Raw genomic sequence first — 21,248 nt, forward strand, 5'->3', positions numbered from 1 at the left:
AATTAGGTCTAACATGAGGCACACATGGTATGATAAAATTTCAACAAATCAGAATCTTACAACTACTTGTACTCTTTAAGTGAAAAGTGCATGTATATAATCATAGCATTGCTCTGTTACTAAATAAGAAGAGATGCATCCGGTTCACATTCTGGGCTTTGCTTACCATCTTGCACTGAATTTTTGTACCTGAAAAAATTCACTAGGGTAAGTTGTAGCATAGATTTCTGCAACATCTTTATGATTCTTCACATAGGGATTTACTCTATTAGTTTGATTTAGTAACACAGCTATATAATTTGCCTTTAGATAACAGGAAACATATGCCAGCTACTTTGCTCTCTGTTACAATAACAGATAAGGAATTTAATTTCAAGGCTGCAGTTAAATGTACATTTCAATACATCTATAAGCACTCAAAATAACAGAATATAAAGAAGAACTTGCATTTACTTTAATATGTAATCTCTATTCCCATTACATTCCCCCTTTGACACCCCTTTTGGTGATACCTTTGATCACAGTGCATTATTTTGTAGGTTATGAACAACAAGATTATTACAGTTATCAAATACTATGCTCCAGGGTGTCTTTTTTTTTTGGACAAATTATTACCATTGTTTTTGCTTTTGTAGTTCAGTAATACATTTTTATTTAGAGAATACACTAAAACCGGAAGACAAATTGCAGTTACTATAACAAGCAAGCTCTGAAAAATACTAGTTACTTTATTTCCAAATGCACTTTATTACTCGTCAAATACTCCCCCGGACTTATGAAGTCCTTTATAGCGTGCAGGATTAGTTGAAGAGCTGTATTCGGCAATATGGCTGATGTGCGATCCAGGAATGAGCTCCTGGGGCGAGCATGTAAACTCTTAGGCTAATCCTGCATGTACCGAGCTCCTGTATGCAAACTACCCTCATTTGCAGGTGAAAATCATGCAAACGAGGGTAACATGTGATCCAGGAAGCTGGCAGCCGTCTGTGCAGGATGAGTGCAGTGTGCAGAAATGTACTCGGTTAGTAACCGAGTACAGTTCAGCAATCTACAAAACGGAGCTATGACAGCTCCAAATAAAGGCTGCATATCATTGAGGAAGCATGCCAATGTCCAAGTAGAAGGCCACTGGCATTGCAAAATGTAAAAAAAAAAAATAAACAAATTTTAATTTTATTTTTGCCGATCTCGCCTGGTTAAGCATAGGGCAGTGACATGCAAATGGGATCGGGGGAAATTAATAAAATAAACCTAAAATAAGCATTCTAACTAAAATCAGTATTCTGCCATGCAAGTCAATGGCAGTCAGAAGACAACCTGGCCAGTGAGTAATGGTTGCTAAGGGGGGGAGGCTCAGTGTGGGACATGTAACTATGCATTAGCAGGCAATCCTATGCAAATGAGGGAAGTGTTAGTGAATCCCAGATTTTCCCAGGGTGTGAGGCAGGTCCCAAGAGTGTAAGAGTATAAATAGCTGGGTGCAAGACTAGGATATAGGTGACATCATGGGGGTGTGTGTCAGGCATACTGTAAGTGGATTGGAGACCTGTGGCTTGGGATTGCTCCTAGCATAGCACAGCTAAGCTAGGGGTGTGTCTAAACCTGTCTAGCACTCTTTACAAAGTGTAAGCAGGTGTGCGCACTATGCACTGGGTTGTACAGGAAGAAAAAGGAAGTTAAACCAGGAAAAAGCAGCTCTGTGCACATTTGAGCACTCTGTTTGCATGGCGCACACATGGGCCTAAACAGGGAGGCAATGGGAAGGGAAAACAGCAGTAGGAAGGTAATCAAGGAGACCTAGTTGAGCTGCCAGGTGAAATGTATCAGAATCAGCTAATCACACAGGAAGCAGACCAGCCCAGCCCAGAACACCACTATAAACCAAGCAAACACCTACCTCCCTGTTTTTTCTACACTCTACACCGCCGGTGTATACAAGCAGGGAAATTTTAAAAACAAACCTACAAAATGAGAAGGGCTGCAGCAGGCAACATAGAACAATATGTGCAAGAGGCTGAGGGTGATAAGGATGTCTGTGCTGCCAAACATCCCACAGTGAGAAGACAGAGAAGAGTGTACAGACCCAGGGTAATCTACCAGGGTCTACATGAGCTGGAGATAGTGGAGTGCTATAGGATGTACAGAGACCTCCTACAGCAAATCGTTGAGCTGTGCAGGCCACACCTGACACACCACACTGGCTGAGGGGAACCCATCCCAGTGGATACCAAAGTATGTGTAGGCCTAGGAATACTAGCCACAGGTACCTCCCAAACTGCCACTGGGGCTAACATGGGCATCTCACTGGCATCAGCATCCAGAGTATTCCACCAGTTCCTAGATGCCATGTCAGCACATGCCAGTGAGCACATATATTTTCTCAACACACGTGAGGTGTTGACCCGCAATATGCATCTCTTTCACCAAATAGCTAACTACCCTGGGGTAGTGGGTGCTATAGACTGCACACACTTACACATCAAAGCACCACCCCAGTGAGCAGAGTAGGGCCTACATCAACCGCAGGGGCATCCACTCCATCAACAGCCAGGTCGTATGTGATGCCCAGGACATTATACTGAATGTGTGTGCTGGTTGCCCTGGAAGCTATGGCGATTCACACATATGGCAACTGATGCAGCTGTACCACAGATTTGCCGATGTGGACATCCCCTATGGGCACCTAGTGGGGGATGCTGCGTACCCACTGGAGCCGTGGCTGATGACACCCATCAGAAATGCACACACACCTGAACAACAACACCATAATGATGCACACGCACAGGCCAGACATATAATAGAGCATGTGTTTGGGATGCTCAGGTCATGGTTCCAGTGTCTGGACACATCCGGTGGAGCCCTGCAGTATTCACCAGCTACATGTACCCAAATAGTAATGGTATGTGCTATGCTACACAATATGATCCTGCGGAAACAGCTGCAGCAGGAACAGCATGGGGCAGGGCCACACAGCCCCCCACCAATGCCAAGGCCTGTACAGGTACAGAGTGACTCGGAGGAGGAACAACCTGAGCCTGCTCCAGTAGGCAGAAGGGGGTGTGCCCAGTATGCCCTGGCCTTGGCAAAGAGGCAACTCATAGCATATGCACTGACACAGTAGGGCCCCAGGGAATGACACCTCTCTCTGACTCGCACAGACAGTAAAAGGGATGCCAAACATGACACTACCTGTGCCCAACCATGTATAGGGAGTGTACTATGTGCATCCAACATAGGCAGCCCTCCAGCACCATCCTCAAGTCCAGCACACCCTCAAGGTAAGTCAGTCAACCTACCAATTGTCAACTGGAGTAGAATGTATTTTTACCTGTAGCTATGGTATGGATGTGAACATGCAAGGGAATTGGGTGGCCGGATGTCAAGGCAGCAGAGAGTAGACACCCATAGTGGCAGCATGAGATCTGTAACACATACTGGAGTCACCATAGTAGCCAGTACTACACAGGGTGACAAAACCCACTGCAGGAAATGGCCTGAGTGACAGGGGTGTCCATAAGAGACACACACATATCAGTGAGGAAGGATCACATACCCAGCAACAGTCTCAGCCAGCAGGACAGGTGAAGACAAACACAAACAAATGCTGTACTATGGCCTCCGAATGTGCCCTATGATTAACCCTTCCCCCAGGCCTACATAGACAGACCGCAGCAGGCCAGGCAGTCGGATGTAAGTTGTGAAGGCTAGGAAGTCAGACACTAATATGTAGGTAAACAAAGCTAGGATCTGTACTACACTGGTAAGCCCTAGCCAGCAGGATAGGTAAGACTACAGACTGAAATGGAGTACCTGACTTACCAGTACAGTCCTAGCAAATGTGTACAAGTGTCAGGTGTGTCCCCCCCATCCAACATACACATAGAATAACAGTCAGGTGTGCCCCCCACTCCTGTGTAGAACAGTAGAAACAGTCAGGTGTCCCCGCTATGCAGAAATGTAGCAACAGTCAATGGCAAATGACCAATGGATACCCTGCAGACACAGCATGCTACCTGTTGGTGTACAACAAAAGGTCAGCACCGCAGTACAAACAACCTGGAAGTGGTACACACATGCAACACAGATGGCCATACTGGGCATGCTCACACACTTAGAGGAATGAAGGCAATGTCAGTCAACAACATACTGAGAGGTCATACTGGGCATGCTCACACACTTAAACACATGAAGGCCATGTCTGCAAACACCAGTGGACCAGACATATCTGGAAGTTGCAGTTCTCAGTGTGAACACATCAGTATGCACCACTCCTGCCTTGCACACACAGTGGACAGGAATGCAGACAAATATGTAAGGACAACACACTATAATAAGCCACAGGCACATGGGCATAGATGCGGGCCTGTCCCAACTGGCACACAACCTAAGGGACCCCAACACATGAGTTGCAGATGTAACCCACTGCAGATACTAGCCACCAGTACCTGTCAGCATGACAGACTATGTGGTGTACATGCCAGCTGTGCAACAAGACTGTACAAGGAAGCAGCCATCTAGTAGCTGTATACACGCACCTGTGACATATGACCCCGTGTGTGCCTGCATGTGGCATGTCAACCCCTACATGAATGGGGTATGGCCCATGCACACACTGCCCTCCCCATAGCAGTAGTATGACAAGCCTGCTGAGGTCATCCAATGTGAATTACACCTTTGGGAGAGCTATAACTCAGTAAAATGCATGGTGCATCCCATAACTGCATACTGCTGTAGTGACAGAGTAGTTAGGTAGTAGTACTAACCCCAGACCTGTCAATTGTGTGAGTGTGTGTTTGTGTGTGTGCCTGTCTGCCTCTGACTGTGTAGAGTGAAATGCTTGTTAGGCTACTCACACTCCATGCAATACATATATTCAACTTTGGCAAGGCTGCTGATGTCACTCACCTAGAAGTACACCTCTGGGAACATGATAGCCCTGTAATCACCGTGGCACATCCTGTAACTGCGTACTGCTGTAGTGTGATAAACTAGTTAGGTAGGTGTTCAAACCCCAGCCCTGGCAACTGTGTGTGTGTCTGTGTGTGTGTGTCTGACTGGGTAGAGAGCAATGCTTTTTAGGCTATTCACACTCAGTACAATACAAATACACTACATTGCCAAGGCTGCTGATGTCACTCATCTAGAAGTACACCTCTGGGAAATTGATAGCCTAGTAATCGTATTGGCATGTCCTGTAACTGCGTATTGCTGTAGTGTGATAAACTAGTTAGGTAGGTGTTCGAACCCCAGTCCTGGCAACTGTGTGTGTGTGCCTGTCTGGGTAGAGAGCAATGCTTTTTAGGCTGCTCACACTCCATACAATACAAATACACCACTTTGCCAAGGCTGCTGATGTCACTCATCTAGAGGTGCACCTCTGGGAAATTGATAGCCCAGTAATCGCCGTGGTGCATCCTGTAACTGCATACTGATGTAGTGGTGATAAACTAGTGAGGTAGGTGTTCGAACCCCAGCCCTGGCAACTATGTGTGTATGTGTGTGTGTGTGTGTGTCTGACTGGGTAGAGAGCAATGCTTTTTAGGCTACTCACACTCCATACAATACAAATACACTACTTTGCCAAGGCTGCTGATGTCACTCATCTAGAAGTACACCTCTGGGAAATTGATAGCCCAGTAATCGCCGTAGCACATTCTGTAACTGTGTACTGCTGTAGTGTGATTTAGAATGGTGGTAGTGTTCCATCTCCATCCATGCCAGTTCCGGATGTGATGTGTGTGTCTCAGTGTCTGTGTATGGAGCAATGCATTATAGGCTACTCACTCACAGTACATTACAAATGCCCTACTTTGGTAGTCCTGCTGATGTCATTAATTGTGAAATACACCTTTGGGGAAGATGAACTTCAGTAATGTCCATGGCGTGTAATATAACTGCGTAGTGCTGTAGTGTAGTAAACCAGCTAGGTAGGGGTTCTACTCCCAGACATGACAGGTGTGTGTGTGTGTGTGTGTGTGTGTGTGTGTGTGTGTGTGTGTGTGTGTGTGTGTGTGTGTGTGTGTAACTCATATCCTGTGTAGAGGTGGTTGTGAGTCTGTGACACCTGTGGGCAATGTGGAGGGGTTTTGCTAATTTCATTTATGGTGGCCCTACTATATATCACAATGTCAACCATACAGGGATAACAGATGTAAATGGCTGAGAGGCTGGGGTGCAAAGCCATACCCATACATGTGACATCAAGGCCTGCCAATCACAGTTAGCAACCCCACTGTGCCTTCACATGTGACTCACAATGGACATACCATGCCTGACAACATGGCCTGTATGGACAGATGACACTGACATCAGGAAATGCTGTTAGCATGCTATCAATGTGGGTGCAGGGTAAATCTGCTGACCAGTACCACTCCCTGCCACACATGGGCAAGACTGGCACATCTGATGATAAGTTGTGTTCACAGCATGGGCCAGACACCCCAGGTACAGTTCCACATGTCACTGTACATGCATGTGGGAGGTGTGCACATCCTAGACACCATCCAAGTCATGGACTAGGGAACACATACATGGCAAGTGATGCACAGCATTGGCCACACACAATGGTCAGCCAGGAGCTTGGAAGATGGATGCAATACCCACCTGTGCAGGCAAATGCAGAAGCTACAGGCCTGTGCCACAATGCAGACCATTGTCATGTGGGCTGATGCCAAGGTATACCCATCACCTACCCTTGTATAGCCTGCTGGCACTGTTGGCCACCACACACCTGTGCAGACATGCACCCATGCATGTCCGAACTGGACCCTGTGTGTTCATGTGTGTGTTGTATGGTGCGTATGTCCACATCCACATGCACTACTCCCCCCAGGGCACAGTGAAGCATGCCACCTTATGTCTGACACCCCCTCATACTCACTGCCCATATGACCTCCATATCACCTGTGTGGTGCATGTGATCTCTGCACATTGATGTGTTGTGGCAGTCCCACTAGTGACGGGTTGCACTCCTGGCCCTGCCAAGTGTGTTAATGTGTGTGTGTCCCTGTGTGAGTGTGCCTGTGCTGACGCTGGCACCTGTTCATGCAGACAGGCATGTGTACATCACCTACTGTATATCTACCGTATCCCTGTTGCAGATGTCACTCACCATCACATATATATTCTGAGTGCTCCCACCAGATAACCCATATGGCGCATCCAATAACAGCATCAGACTGTGATAGCACTACATAGCTGTTGTGTTTTTGATACCCTGTGCTGGTCGGTGTGTGACACAAACATGCATCGGTTTTACCCTCCCTGACATGTACTCACCTCTGTCTGCCTCCCCCACTCCCTCTCTGGCTGATGTGGAGGCCCACACCTGCATTGCTTAGGCAGCAACATGTGTATTTAACATGATGCTCATGATCATCTGATGGCCTCTGCACAAATTGCAGCCCTTCCCTAGCTGATTGCATGTGGAACAGGTGTGGTAACATTCCCATAGCCAATTGCATGGAAACACACTCCACTACCTGGGAACATCCTGGTGGTGTTGGCCCTTGTCTGTCACTGTGAGCAGGAGCTAGAACTGTTGTTTGGCAAACAGCATTTCAGATGGGTTGGGGATTTACCTCTAACAACATACACTGTGGGAAGAGGGCAACAAACAGGAGGGGGATGTGCCTGACCTGACTATGAACTGTAAGTGCTGCTATACTGCATATGGAGTAATGTTGGATTAACAGTGTTTGTCTGGATATGCCTGTCATACATGTCACAATACCTGCCATGTCAGTTCCATGTATATCAGGAATCCCCATCTGCAGGCTCATCTGCAGACTGGGCAGTGTTGTGCCTTTGGTGTCATGTGTTAGCCATGATGCATCTATCCGTGGAATGCAGAAGGTACTGTGAGGATTGCAGTCTGTTGATGGTGAAGGCCATGACAGTTACTGACTACATATCCCTCATTGGACATATGTTGCAACAAACCCCGTTACAATGGTAGATTAATGAGGGTATCACAGCAACATGTCTATACTGGCCCTGTGTATGTGCTGTCAGCCACACCTCTGTCAACCTTTGTACATATGTCATGCATGAAGTGGTGCATATGTGCTGTACACCGTAAATAGTGTCATCATATCTGATAACATGCCAGTGATATATCAGAGTGCTACACATGTCATGTACAGTAGGGGTTACACTTAATGCCATACCCTGGAAATCCTGTGGATGTTTGTACAGTACTGAGGTCTGTGTAGTGATGGTGAATGTCGGCAGTGTGTGTATTGTTAATATGTACTGTGGCCTGTGTACAGACTGTGGTAGATGTCATTGTTCTAGCTCCCCTTCTATCTGTTGTTACATGCTGCCCCACTGTATGGTACCATTTTACCTTACATGTGTGTAGGGCCATACACACACATGTCCCATACCACAGACAGCCATCAGACCAGACTGTGTAGCAGCCCAGTATATGTAGGGTCATTCTGTGAGTGGCACATATGAGGATGGTGTAGGACAGATAGTCCATATACTGTACTATTATGCTAGCATACCATATGTGGCTGTGGCTGTGTTCACATTGGTTGTGGTTATGCACTGTCACACAGGTGTATCCTACCCTGTGCTGTGACATGGCTGTCGAGCCTGCTATATATGCAGGTACTGTACCATGATAACCTTAGGATGTCTGTCAGTAGCCAATGGCACACATGTTATGAGCAGATGTCACCTTCCACACACACCATGTCTGTGACAACAATCCCAATGACAGTAGCAAATGTCTATTAATATACCAGCTATACATACCAGACATCCCCCTGCACTACTACATTGGGACTATAGGGGCTGGGGTAGGGCTACACTCCATGTCCAGGACATATGGTGGGACGATATGGACATGTATGTATCCAGATAGCCATATATATATATATATATATATATATATATATATATATATATATATATATATATATATATATATATATATATATACACATGTGTAGTACTTCCAATTACCACTGTCATGGCAACCACCCACTATGAATCCCTATAGCAAGTGGGCATATTCTCTGTACATTCCCTGTGTGATGGACATCCTTCCTGTGTGTGGGCATCAATGTTACAGACAGCAGGTAGCAATACCTCTTACAGGAGAACCTGCACACTCAGGGCAGCCACATATATGTAGGAGGATCAGGACATACAGACAGACTGTGAGTAGAGTGGTGTAATGCTTTGCATAGTACTGGTGTTACAGTGTGTGTGTGTGTGTGTGTGTGTGTGTGTGTGTGTGTGTGTGTGTGTGTGTGTGTGTGTGTGTGTGTGTGTGTGTGTGTGTGTGTGTGTGTACATACTAGTTTACCTTGGACTGCAGTCTGTCTGCATAGCTCACTACTGTGGGCCATCCTCTAGCTGGACAGAGGTGTGCCTATCATGTGTTGTCTGTCCACCACACAGGTCCTGTGTCAGATATTACACTGGCAGTGTGTGTGTTGCATGCTAGCAGTACATGGCTATATCCATTTGTGTACCTGATGTCATATTCCTGCATAAGGGTATGTTGCAACACATCCTGTAACACCAGCATGTTCCAGGGTGTGTTACTGCAATATTGCGGGTATGGCCCTGTGTTCCTGCCTTTGTCCTCCACATATATGGCAGCCTTTGTCCTGCTGTGATACGGGTATGGGTTGTTAGGTAATGGCCTATCATTAACCACTGCTAGCATTCCTACTATCATCCCAGTCATAGCGTGGACACCCACAACATTTGTTGGCCAGGGACCATACATGTGACAGATACATTGACATTACCACAAGTAATGAATGTCCCCCTAGGCCTTGACTACAGGGTGTAATTGGAGGCTGCTGAACTACATCTGATATTGTTGACTGTTACGTATCATGCAGGCAAATCCATTGTCAACTGTTGTATGAATTGAAGGGCTTAGCCTGGACACCATAGTATGATATATATCCGCACTGTCTGCATCGACTGTTTTGTGTGGGCCTTGCATCCATCACTGGTTATATACATCAACATCCATGTGCTGTCAGTAATGGCATACATTATTGTATGGTACACAAATAAAGGTTGTCTGTGTATACATACCTGTGTGTCGTGTCATGTCCTTTGAATTGTGAGTGGGTATATGTGCAATGTAAGTATCCCCTTTGTGGGGCTGGTTGCCACACCACACCACACATGTCACAGGTACCGGTTACAGGGCTTGTGGCTGGGGATATACATTGCACCCAGTACATCCACACTACTGCTACACATGTATGGCTACTAATACCCTTTGTCTGTGTATATGTGTATGTACCCATATATCCCATATATATATATATATATATATATATATATATATATATATATATATATATATATATATATATATATATATATATATATATATCTGCACATGATTGTCAATGTATGGATGTGTGTGCATATCTGTACCATTGTAATGTGTAGCCCTTCAACATAGTACATTCCCTATGGTACAATGGCATATCTGCATGATATGTTACAGATATTGGCCTGACATGTACAGGTGACATGGATAACTGTTGGAGCATTGTAGCTGTGTTGTGGTGGGTCCTGCTGTCAAGTACTGCATGTGCTGGATATTGGTTTGCACAGCATATCCGTTAGGGCTGGGGGGGTTACATTGCAGTAATTACCAGGTGTCCCTCATGTGTGCCCCCACCCCATTAACTGTGCTCATGGTCTGTTATGTAGTACGGAGTGGGCCAGGAGTCCGTTCCCATGTGGAAATCATATACACATGTCTATCTGTATATATATATATATATATATATATATATATATATATATATTTATGTATATCTGCATAAGTACATATGTTACACCCCCATATATAGAGGGATAGAACTGGACATTGATATAGCTCTAGCTATGTATATGTATCCATATATATATATATATATATATATATATATATATATATATATATATATATATATATATATATATACTGAACATATTAATCTATCTCTGTACGATTGCTGTTATATGGTTATTTGTGAGTCATACATACACACACACACACACACACACACACACACATATATATATATATATATATATATATATATATATATATATATATATACCTATAGCTGTCTATCTCTCTACATTAACAGATGTATAGCTGTCCATATGTGCATGCATGTTCGGCCTATATGTGTGGCCTGTACCTCATTCTCTTGGCAATTGACATGGATGACCTTAGGACTGAGGTCAGTCATTCGTGCAGACACGTACGTGTTTCAGACGTATCATCTCCAGCAATATATGTGTTCTACCACATATAACTGTGTAACTTGCAATGTTTGAAGTGTATTAGAGCAGGATATGACAGATATCCCTATATGTACCCACATTATGGCACACTATGTCCGTGATTCATGCATTAAGAGGTTGTGTGGTGTGTTATTACTACATTCCCTGTGCTGTTGACTGATTGTGCTGGATGATATGTATGTGGAATGAGTGGTTATGTACATCTGTCATGGTTTAATGGTAAATCACGTAGTGTATGATGTGCAGCATCCTGGGTGTGGCCCTTCCACAGGCTGTATATTGTGTTTCAGGGCAGAACACCAGCTGTCGGATACAGAGTGAGTTAGGGACATTTGAGCGGTCGTATGCCGGTATGTGCATGTATGCACAGAGCTAAGCAATGCTAAGCTTGGGTTGCATTACCTTACACTCAGCTAGCATCTACTTAGCTCAATCTATGTAGGCAATGCTTACCCCCACGCGAATACACGTACACACACTTACAACTGCTTATCCATGCGTACTACTGCTGTTATGCGCTTACACATGCTTACTAGTGCCTTAGTCAGTATGACACTTCACATGTGCATTTAAGGCAGTACTCCTGTGCAAATATAAATGTTACTTAGTAGGTTATACAGCACAATGAAGTTAACATATGGATATCACATGGAAAATAGGATGTGCTGCAGTGGGACTCAACCCGGGAATGCGTGCGCGTTAGGCAGATGCTCTGGCCACTACACTATTGCTGTTTTGCTTCATTTGCATATGTCTACCATAATGACATACCCATGTTCCCTTCCTCCGGCCCCCGAGCTCCACGTACACAGCATCCATCCATTCCCTGGTTGCTGGCCCTGCCATACTACACCTCCACACATTTTCCTCTCTGCATGTCTCGGTACACCTCCAGTGTACTGTCCCCACCCAAGCGTCTGCAGGCTCTTCATCCATTTAGTCCACGTACATACCAGCCTTCCCCTGATCCTGCTCCAATACTGGTGGTGACATCGATGTGATCCACAACTGTTGGTTCATCCCACCAGGGACGGACCTGTTGTTGTGTCAAGAGTAGACCTAGCTGGTCTACAGTGTTTCTCCCACTGGTAGCATCCTGCCAGGGTATTGTGTAGCAGCGGTTTGCTCACACACCTGGCCAGCCTCATCTCCCAGTTCCACGGTACCAATGCCCCAGGTGTGACATACTGTGCATGAAGCATGCTCACACGCCCCCACTGTGTGCACCGTATATCATTATTCCCTTTGGTATTATGCAGGACTACTGTTCTCACAGTATGATTGGACAGGCACTGTTCTGTGCTGCACATAGACTGCTCATAATACTGTGGTTGAGCAATGGACATGTGTTCTGGTATTAATCTACACACTTATATACATTTCCTATACTGTTGGATGCCTGTGCTGGATGATGTGTTTGTGATCACAGCAGCTGAATGTGTATCCGCCATGGCTTAGTGGAACTCATGTCTACTATAGTGTGCAGGGTCAGGGGTTTGCAACCTGGCAGTGCAGATTATTTTGTTAATGGCCACAACAACAGCTGTTGGCTACAGAGTGACTAAGGCACTGTAGAACATTTGTAGGTGGGTATGCACTTGTTTGCATGTAGCACAGAATTACTGACCTCTGATTGTGGCTTCTTGCCCTCAGTTAGCCTCTGCATTGCTTCACCAGTGTGGTACTCGCATACCGGCGGCCAAACAGGCTTACACCCACTTGCTCCTGCATACACACACGCAACATCGTGCATTTTGTTCACGTCTGTCAACCGGGACACTCAGACTGTATGTTTGTCCATTGTCAGTGGTGGCCCGGGGTGTAAAGCTCTACATTGACTCTAGCTACGTATCCCAATTAATACTGGGGTGATCACATTCATAGAGGGTAACAGACATAACATAGCTACATCCCCCATTAAACATGCTTAGTTTACGTTAAACTGTTGGCATTATCCATGCTTAGGTCAGGTTTACACTTCAGGTATGACTGTTGACGTCAGTTTAAGGTGAGGTTGGATTCCTGTTTCACAGGTCAGAATAGGTTACATGCAGGTATTCAGGGTAGGTGAGTTATTCCATACCTGTGTGGTACAGCAGAGGTGAATAGCTAAGGAGTAGGTAGGTAGGTAGTGGGGGTGACATTGTAACTGTATAGTAGCCCATAGGTATAACTGGATGGGGAGCAATAGGGAAGGTATGTCGGATGTTGGGATTTGTATGCGAGGCAGGACAAGAGGTGTCGGTATCACTAGTTGATGTAGTGGTATAGAGTGTGAGGTTGGGGGTGGGGTTTGCAAGGTGGTGAGCCTGTGCTGCTCCAGGTGTGCTTGTGGTGTTCCTTCATGTGTTAGTTACATGTGTCCTGTGGGACAGCTGTGATACTACATGTGGGTTGGGGTTCCAGATACTGGCAATATAGTGGGGGAAGAGGGTGTCACCTACGTGTACCCATAGACATTAATAGGAATGGAACAGGGGCTGATAGGTACATGGTGTGCATGGGGCACAAAGGGGGTGTTAGTAGGGGATTATCCAGGGATGTGCAGGATGGCTGCAGGGAAGGTCCACAGCTGGCCATGTTGTCTATGACAACAGCTGTGCATATGCACTGCATTTGGTGTTTGCGTTGGACACTCACACCCCTGGGTGGGGGTGAGGACTTCAATAATACCTTGTGATGCCTATTACATCGGCTTACATGCCTACAGTGGGGTGTTGCGACCATGTGTTCATAGGTGTTGTGTAGTGGGTAATGCAACAACACATATGGTTATACCTTACTTTGCCATGTACACTGGACTGTGCTGCAGTGGGACCCATATCAGGAATGGCTGCCCGTTAGGTGTAAGCATGCCTGTCGACTGTACAGAATCCATGGCCTGTCCAGAGTTTGCTTCATAATATTGGTGTGTTCCTCTTACAATCTGCACCTGTCTGGCAAATACCTGGGAAATGACGCCATTAAATACAGACAAGTAATTGGGTTTAAGACTCCACATCCTTCAGACGAGTCATGCTAATGCATAACCTATTATTCTATCAGCTTTCTAAGGTTGTAAGTGGAATATGTGCTTTCTGTCCCTATTTGTCCCCCCAATGGTTTAGGTTCTGTCCAGTGGTTTAACTCTTAGAGGTTGAGAGGTATGGGCGTAAGCTCTGCCCAATTTGCAATATTACTGACATCCCCGGGGCGGTCCGAATACAACTGTGCCAGCCAACACCTGCACGCCTAGGCCCATAATTGCATACCCATAGTTCCCCCACCTGGCCCTCCTCTACAGCACTCATCCTTACTGTGGGTGCAGGTGGGGTCTAACCACACCACTACACACTGCCCACTCTCCATGTGTCGGGACCCATGTCATACGTTGTCTCGACCCATGGGTCATCAGGCTTGCACAACCTACTGGTCCATGTACATATACAGCCTGGTTAGATAAATTGTTACAGGGACTGACTCCGATTATCATTAATTTTTGGGGTGTCCCACAAGGGACATTGATGTCTTTGTTTCAAGATTAGACTTGGCAGGTCTCTCCCACTGGTAGTATCCTGCCTGTGGTCTGGGAAGCAGTGGTGTGTTTACTTGTATCGTGTGTTTGTATGTTTCACCTGTCTAGGTGGGGGGGGTTGATGCTACGTGTTACATGTTTGTTGATTGGACCCCCACCCCCATTGGCATGGCCTGTGAACATATCTAATCCTTAACTGGTGTATCATATCTATCTATATATATATATATATATATATATATATATATATGTTGTATACTACTATTTAGCAAACTGTTTTCTAGTCCTGAGGAGCTTTTCTCTCTGGGTCTCTGCTGTAAATGAGCCAGAAGCTCAGCCAGACTTACCCGGTTAACAGATGTGATTTAAATACACAACTCAGTTAATATCCTAGCTATATATATATATATATGTGTATGTTTACACACATATATACATATATATTTCTACATATCTATATACATATATATGTATATATCTGTTTTTGTATGCATACACACACATACATATATATATATATATATATATATATATATATATATATATATATATATTGCTGTATACATATATATATATATATATATATATATATATATATATATATATATATATGACTAACGACATACGGATGTATGGGTGTCTGCATATGTATATATCTATATGTGGGTGTTTAGTTATATTCTGTCTTTGTATGCACACATTTGTACTACAGAGAGGGGGAGGTTTCACTCCAGGTAGGTATGGGTATATATACACACACACCACTACAGTTGTACATCTACATCTGGTTATTCCATTCTTTGCCATGTACAATAGACTATGTTGCAGTGGGACTCGTAGCGGGAGTGGCTGTCCGTTGGGTGGCGGCCCTGTCCAATGCACACTATTGCTTACATCCCTGGGGCGGTCCACATAGACCCACTCCAGCCAACACCTGCTCAGCTAGGCCCATAATTTCATACCCATAGTTCCCAATCCACACATCCTCTTCGGCACTCTTCCTTACTCCGGGTGCAGGTCGGGTTTGGCCACACCTGTACACTGTACCCACTCCCCACTTCTCGTATGTTGTCCGCCCCATGGATCATCAGGCTTCCCCTACCTTGTAAACTGGGAACATGTGTGGCCTGCCATTCGACATCGGTGTAATGACAGGAAACCCAAATATGTTTGACTTTTTGGGTGTCCCGCAAGGGACATACATGTCTTTGTTTCAAGATTGGACTTGGCGGGTCACTCCCACTGGCAGCATCCTGCCTGTAGTCTGGGAAGCAGTGGTGTGTTAACTTTTATTGTGTGTCTGTATGTTTCACCGGTCTAGCTGGGGGGTGTGTGTGTGTGTGATGCTACGTGTTACATGTTTGTTGATTGGACCCCTCACCCCCATTTGCACTGCCTGTGAACATATGTAATTCGTAACTGCTGTATCATATCCTGGCTATATACATGTAGATATATATATATATCTACATTACTATATACAGATATATCTGTTTATGTATGCATACATGTATATACATGTATATATTTATATATTGCTGTCTATATATATCTAAGAACATATGGGCATATGGGTGTCTGCATATGTATATATCTATATGTGGGTATGTATATGTATTCTGTCTCTGTATGTATACATTTGTACTACAAAGAGGAAGAGGTATATCTCCATGTAGCTATGGGTAGATATACACACACATACCTCTACATATATATACATCTACATCTGGTTATTCCGTTCTTTGCCATGTAGATTAGACTTTGCTGCAGTAAGACTCGTAGTGGGTGTGGCTGCTCATTGGGCGATGCCTCTGCCCAATGAACACTTTTGCTTACATCCCTGGGGCTGTCTGTATAGACCCACTTCTGCCAACACCTTCACACCTAGACCCATAACTAGCTACCCATAATTCCTCCACCTGCACATCCTCTACAGCACCCATCCTTACTCTGGGTGCAGGTCGGGTCTGAACACACCACTACACACTGCCCACTCTCCACTTCATGGGACCCATGTCGTACATTGTCTCGACCCATGGGTCATCAGGCTTTCCCACCCTTGTATTCCAGGTATGTACACACCCCGGCCAGAATGGTCATCGCACCAGCTTCCTCCCATAATATGTCAATTTTTGGGGTGTCCTGCAAGGGACGCTCCTGTCTGTGTTCCAAGATTATATTTCAAGGGTCCACTGTGTACCCCCCTGGTTGTATCCTGCCTGTGGTCTGGGGAGCAGTGGACTTTTTACATTGTTTGTGGGTCTGTGTGTATGTTTCATCTGTCCAGCTGGAGGGGGTCATGCTACAAGTTACAAGATTCGTGCTTGGGCCCCTCACTTCCATTGGCATAGTCTGTGAACATATGTCATTCTTGTGTGCTGTTTCTTATTATAGCTATATATCTGTGTATATCTGTATATCTACTCACAAACACACACACACACATATATATATATATATATATATATATATATATATATATATATATATATATATATATATATATATATATATATATATATATATGGGTCTACTTTACATTGTCGTAAACTGACAATATCAAGTCTGATATTGTCGGCACGACAATATCGAAAGTGAAGAACACCGTGCAAGTAAATGGAAATCTCTGTAAGGGGAGATTTCCGTTTACCACAATGTAGTACGGTCTCAGAGTTGGTATATTTAAGTAGGCGGGGTATGGGGGGTGCAACCCCCCATGTGGGGAGTGCAGGGGGGCTTGCCCCCCTGCCTACGCCAGTTATTTATTTTTTTGAATTAATTTGTTTTTTTTTTTTATGTTATTCAGTGTTTTTACTTAATCGATCAATAAAGTTCAACCTTATTTATTCGCTTAAGTAAACATTCAATAACATGATATAGACGCATATATATGTATATGTCTGCATACACACACATATATATATGTATGTATATATATATATATATATATATATATATATATATATATATATATATATATATATATATATATATATATATATACACACACACACACACATATATATATATATATATATATATGCATATATATATATATATATATATATATATATATATATATATATATATATAGATATATATATATATATATATATATATCTAAATCCATGCGGCTGTATGGGATGTAAGGCCTTAATCTCGCTTATCTATTGCAATGATGACTTAGTAGTTAACTGCTGTGACTATAGTGTACAGGGTCCTGGGTTTGAGTCTTGCAGAGGCAGTTTATTTTGTTGTCTGGCAGAACATGGGCCGTTGGATCCAGAGTGATTAAGGCACTTTAAAGTGGTTGTAAGCGGGTTTGAATGAGTTTGCGCGATGGTAAGCACTGCTAACCTCCGGTTACAGTTTCTTACACTCAGTTAGCTTCTACTTTGTTTGCTCTGTGTGGGCGATGCTTACCCCCGTGCAAACGCACTTGGACACCCTTACTGCTGCTTATTTGTGCTTAAACCTGCTTACTTGTGCCTTATTCATTATGACACTATCACTTCACATGTGCATTTCATGCAGTACTCCAGTTCACATTTAATTGTTATTATGTGGGTTATATGGCAAAATGATGTAAAATTATGTTCATATACAGATCTCCCGTGGAAAATGATTTGTGCTGCAGTGGGACTCGAACCGGGAATGCCTGTTCATTAGGCAGATGTTCTAACCAATCCACTATTGCTGTGCTGCTTCATTTGCATTTATATTCCTTGTTATCCTCTTCAGCCTTTTCAGCTGCTTTAACCGTAGCTAGGCGATGGGCAAACCCGCGCACCTATGGTTAGCTGTACTCAGGGTTTTAAAACTATTAATACAAGGGTTTCTTTATTTTATTTCAATGTACTGTTGCTGTTGAACACATGGTGACTGTTGGTGGAGATATGCAGACATCTGTGAGCAGTTTCGCTCAATTATTTACACTTTCTTCTGTTCTTCTTTGCAGGGGTGTGTTTATTTTGAGAGCTCTGCTCTTAGACAATACCCCTGCACTCGTCCATGCTCAGTGTAGGATTTGAAGCTCTGGCGGTGCGCCTTCATTATTATGAATTGGTGTGCTGCCATCCTCCTCTTAAACTGCTGCTTACGTGCAGGACTAGTTTAGTCCTGCACGGCAGATTGGTGCATCCGGTGGACTGTCTTCTTTCTTTCAATTCTGGTTAGATTTTTAGCAGGCTCCTCTTTGTAAGCAGCAATTTTTTCTTGTGCATCACTGAAATCAAAATATAAGAGCAATAATGCTTAACCAAAAGTCTGAAGATCCCCCTTTAGATGTTCATATTAAGGACCAATCTGTTTTGTAGCATCACAGCCCTCATTTCAGTCATTTCTCTGTTAGTCATATGAATATGTTGAGCAGTTTTATTAGTCACTTCAGTTAATACATTTGGTAAAACATTTAGCTCAGTTATAGTTCTATAGACACCATAATGAGGTAGAAAGAAACTCAGTACCTGTTCATATGGATGCCATTGGGTGGGTTGAAACCAAAGATGTTGCTTGCACCCAGATCAGTTAATCTGGAGTTAAGGATAGGTATGATCTCCACAAATGTAATAGTGATTCATCAACATACTCATACCTTATCCTCAACTTTACAATTTTAGTTTGAGTTCATTTAAAACATGTTCATGTCAGTTCACATTACATTTGCTATAGCCTACATGAACTGTTCTGTCCTGCATAGCAGATATTTCCTGGTGTAGATACTACTACTACTTAAAAATATACCTGTTTTGAAAAAGATGAAATCATTGTGCCAAATCAGTTTTTTTTTTCTCAAACAACCACTATTCAAAATCTGCTTGAAGTGCTGGAACTAGAATCATAGGACTTCCTTGTCTGGAGTGTTCAGGTACAAATGCACAGACCTAGCAATTGCTGGTGTTAAGACTGATGGCATTTTGATGTAATATTTGCAGAAAAAAAGTTTTCCTTCATCTCGGCTGGAGGAGGAGTCAGGACCATCAGGAATGATGTCATCAGATGTAGGCAGGGTATCATTCTTTGTCTTCGTGGATATCAGGCAGGTCTTCATGCAGTGGAAAGCATGGATCCAAGTTAATAAACCAGCACAATTAACAGCAGTATAAGTTGTAAGAAGAACACCAGGGAAGATTTTTCTTTGGAACACTTGAACAAAACCCCAATCCCCAGGCTGCAGATTATGACAGGGTTGATCTGAAAGTTTGGCGAAGGGCTTTGTGAATTATTTGGTGCAAAGTCTGTAAGATAGAAACAAGTTTTGAACAGCAATTTAACAGTGCATTATCAGTTAATGTAAGCTCCACATTTTGAGCAGGTGGAGCAGATGGCATTTCTATAGGATGGCCCACACAAATTTGATGTTGCCTGAATTTTTTTCTTTGCATTTACTGTTCCTTTTATAATCGTGTGAACTAAAGGTAGTACATCAGGCCACTTTAGACCAGTCTCTTCACATGTTTTTCTTAGTTTAATCGTAATGGTTCTATTAATAAGCTCAACTAAACCAGATGACTTCAGATGATGAGAACAGCGGAGATGCAAATTAACGTTAAGAGCCTGACACAATTTCTTTAGAATCTCAGCAGTAAAGTGTATGCCCATGTCAGAATTAATAATGTAAGGTACCCCAAACAATCTTCTTTGCTGCAGTATCTGCATGCATGGTTTTAACCCCTGTATTGAAAATAATGCAGACAATCCAGCTGAAGATTCACAAAAAGTGACACATTGTAAGACAGACACATTTCACAATTTTGTACATAATGCTGAATCAGACAATGAGAAGGCAGAGCAAACCATTCGTAATTTAATAAATTTGTTAAACTATTTTTTATATAGTTGGGTAAATAATACAATCTTACCAGCTATAGCAATATAAAGTCTGGTGCCACAATATATCCTTCATGATGCCGCCAAACTAAATCATTAAAATTCATGCATCCAAATTTGCTCCATTTTCTTTCTCATTTCCTGGTGCCTCATCCTGCAGAATATTACTGTATCAAAATTAAATACAGGGTTACATAGTGGTTCAGATGTCATCATTAAAGAAATCAGAAAGGTATTTAACCCAGCAGCTTGCTTTCATAGGATCATAGGGTCATAGGAAGTTACTAGGCTAATGGTCATAGGGCCCTTACAAGCTTAGCCAAGTTCTACCCTTATTTTCACAATCAGCACCTATTGCCCCTATCCATGAGTGACATAGATGGAACCCTCAAGGTGAATTTATGGTTACCCATCCAATCATCCATGCTGCATTTGAAGAGGGCCAATGAGGTGTTGTGTTTGACATGAAGGAGGCATCTATTCCAAAGGTGTTGTAACCACAAGGAGACAAACCTGTCCTTCCAGGAGGTTCTGTTAATGTCACATACCAGGTTAAGGTTTTTAGAGTGAGCAACCTGTGTACCATTTGACTTGTGGATATGCAACATTTCCAGTAAAG

At 43.5% G+C, this 21,248-nt stretch overlaps 1 protein-coding gene across 4 annotated transcripts in view; it reads left to right on the forward strand.

Annotated features, from left to right (window-relative positions):
• The window catches only part of ARHGDIB (Rho GDP dissociation inhibitor beta), a 405,195-nt gene that overhangs the window by 254,609 nt on the left and 129,338 nt on the right, over positions 1-21,248 (forward strand). The gene's annotated exons all lie outside the window — the stretch shown is intronic.

Source organism: Protopterus annectens, chromosome 1.part0 (genome assembly GCF_019279795.1).
Source record: "Protopterus annectens isolate FY-2018-M chromosome 1.part0, PAN1.0, whole genome shotgun sequence".
In the NCBI taxonomy this organism is placed as follows: domain Eukaryota; kingdom Metazoa; phylum Chordata; order Ceratodontiformes; family Protopteridae; genus Protopterus; species Protopterus annectens.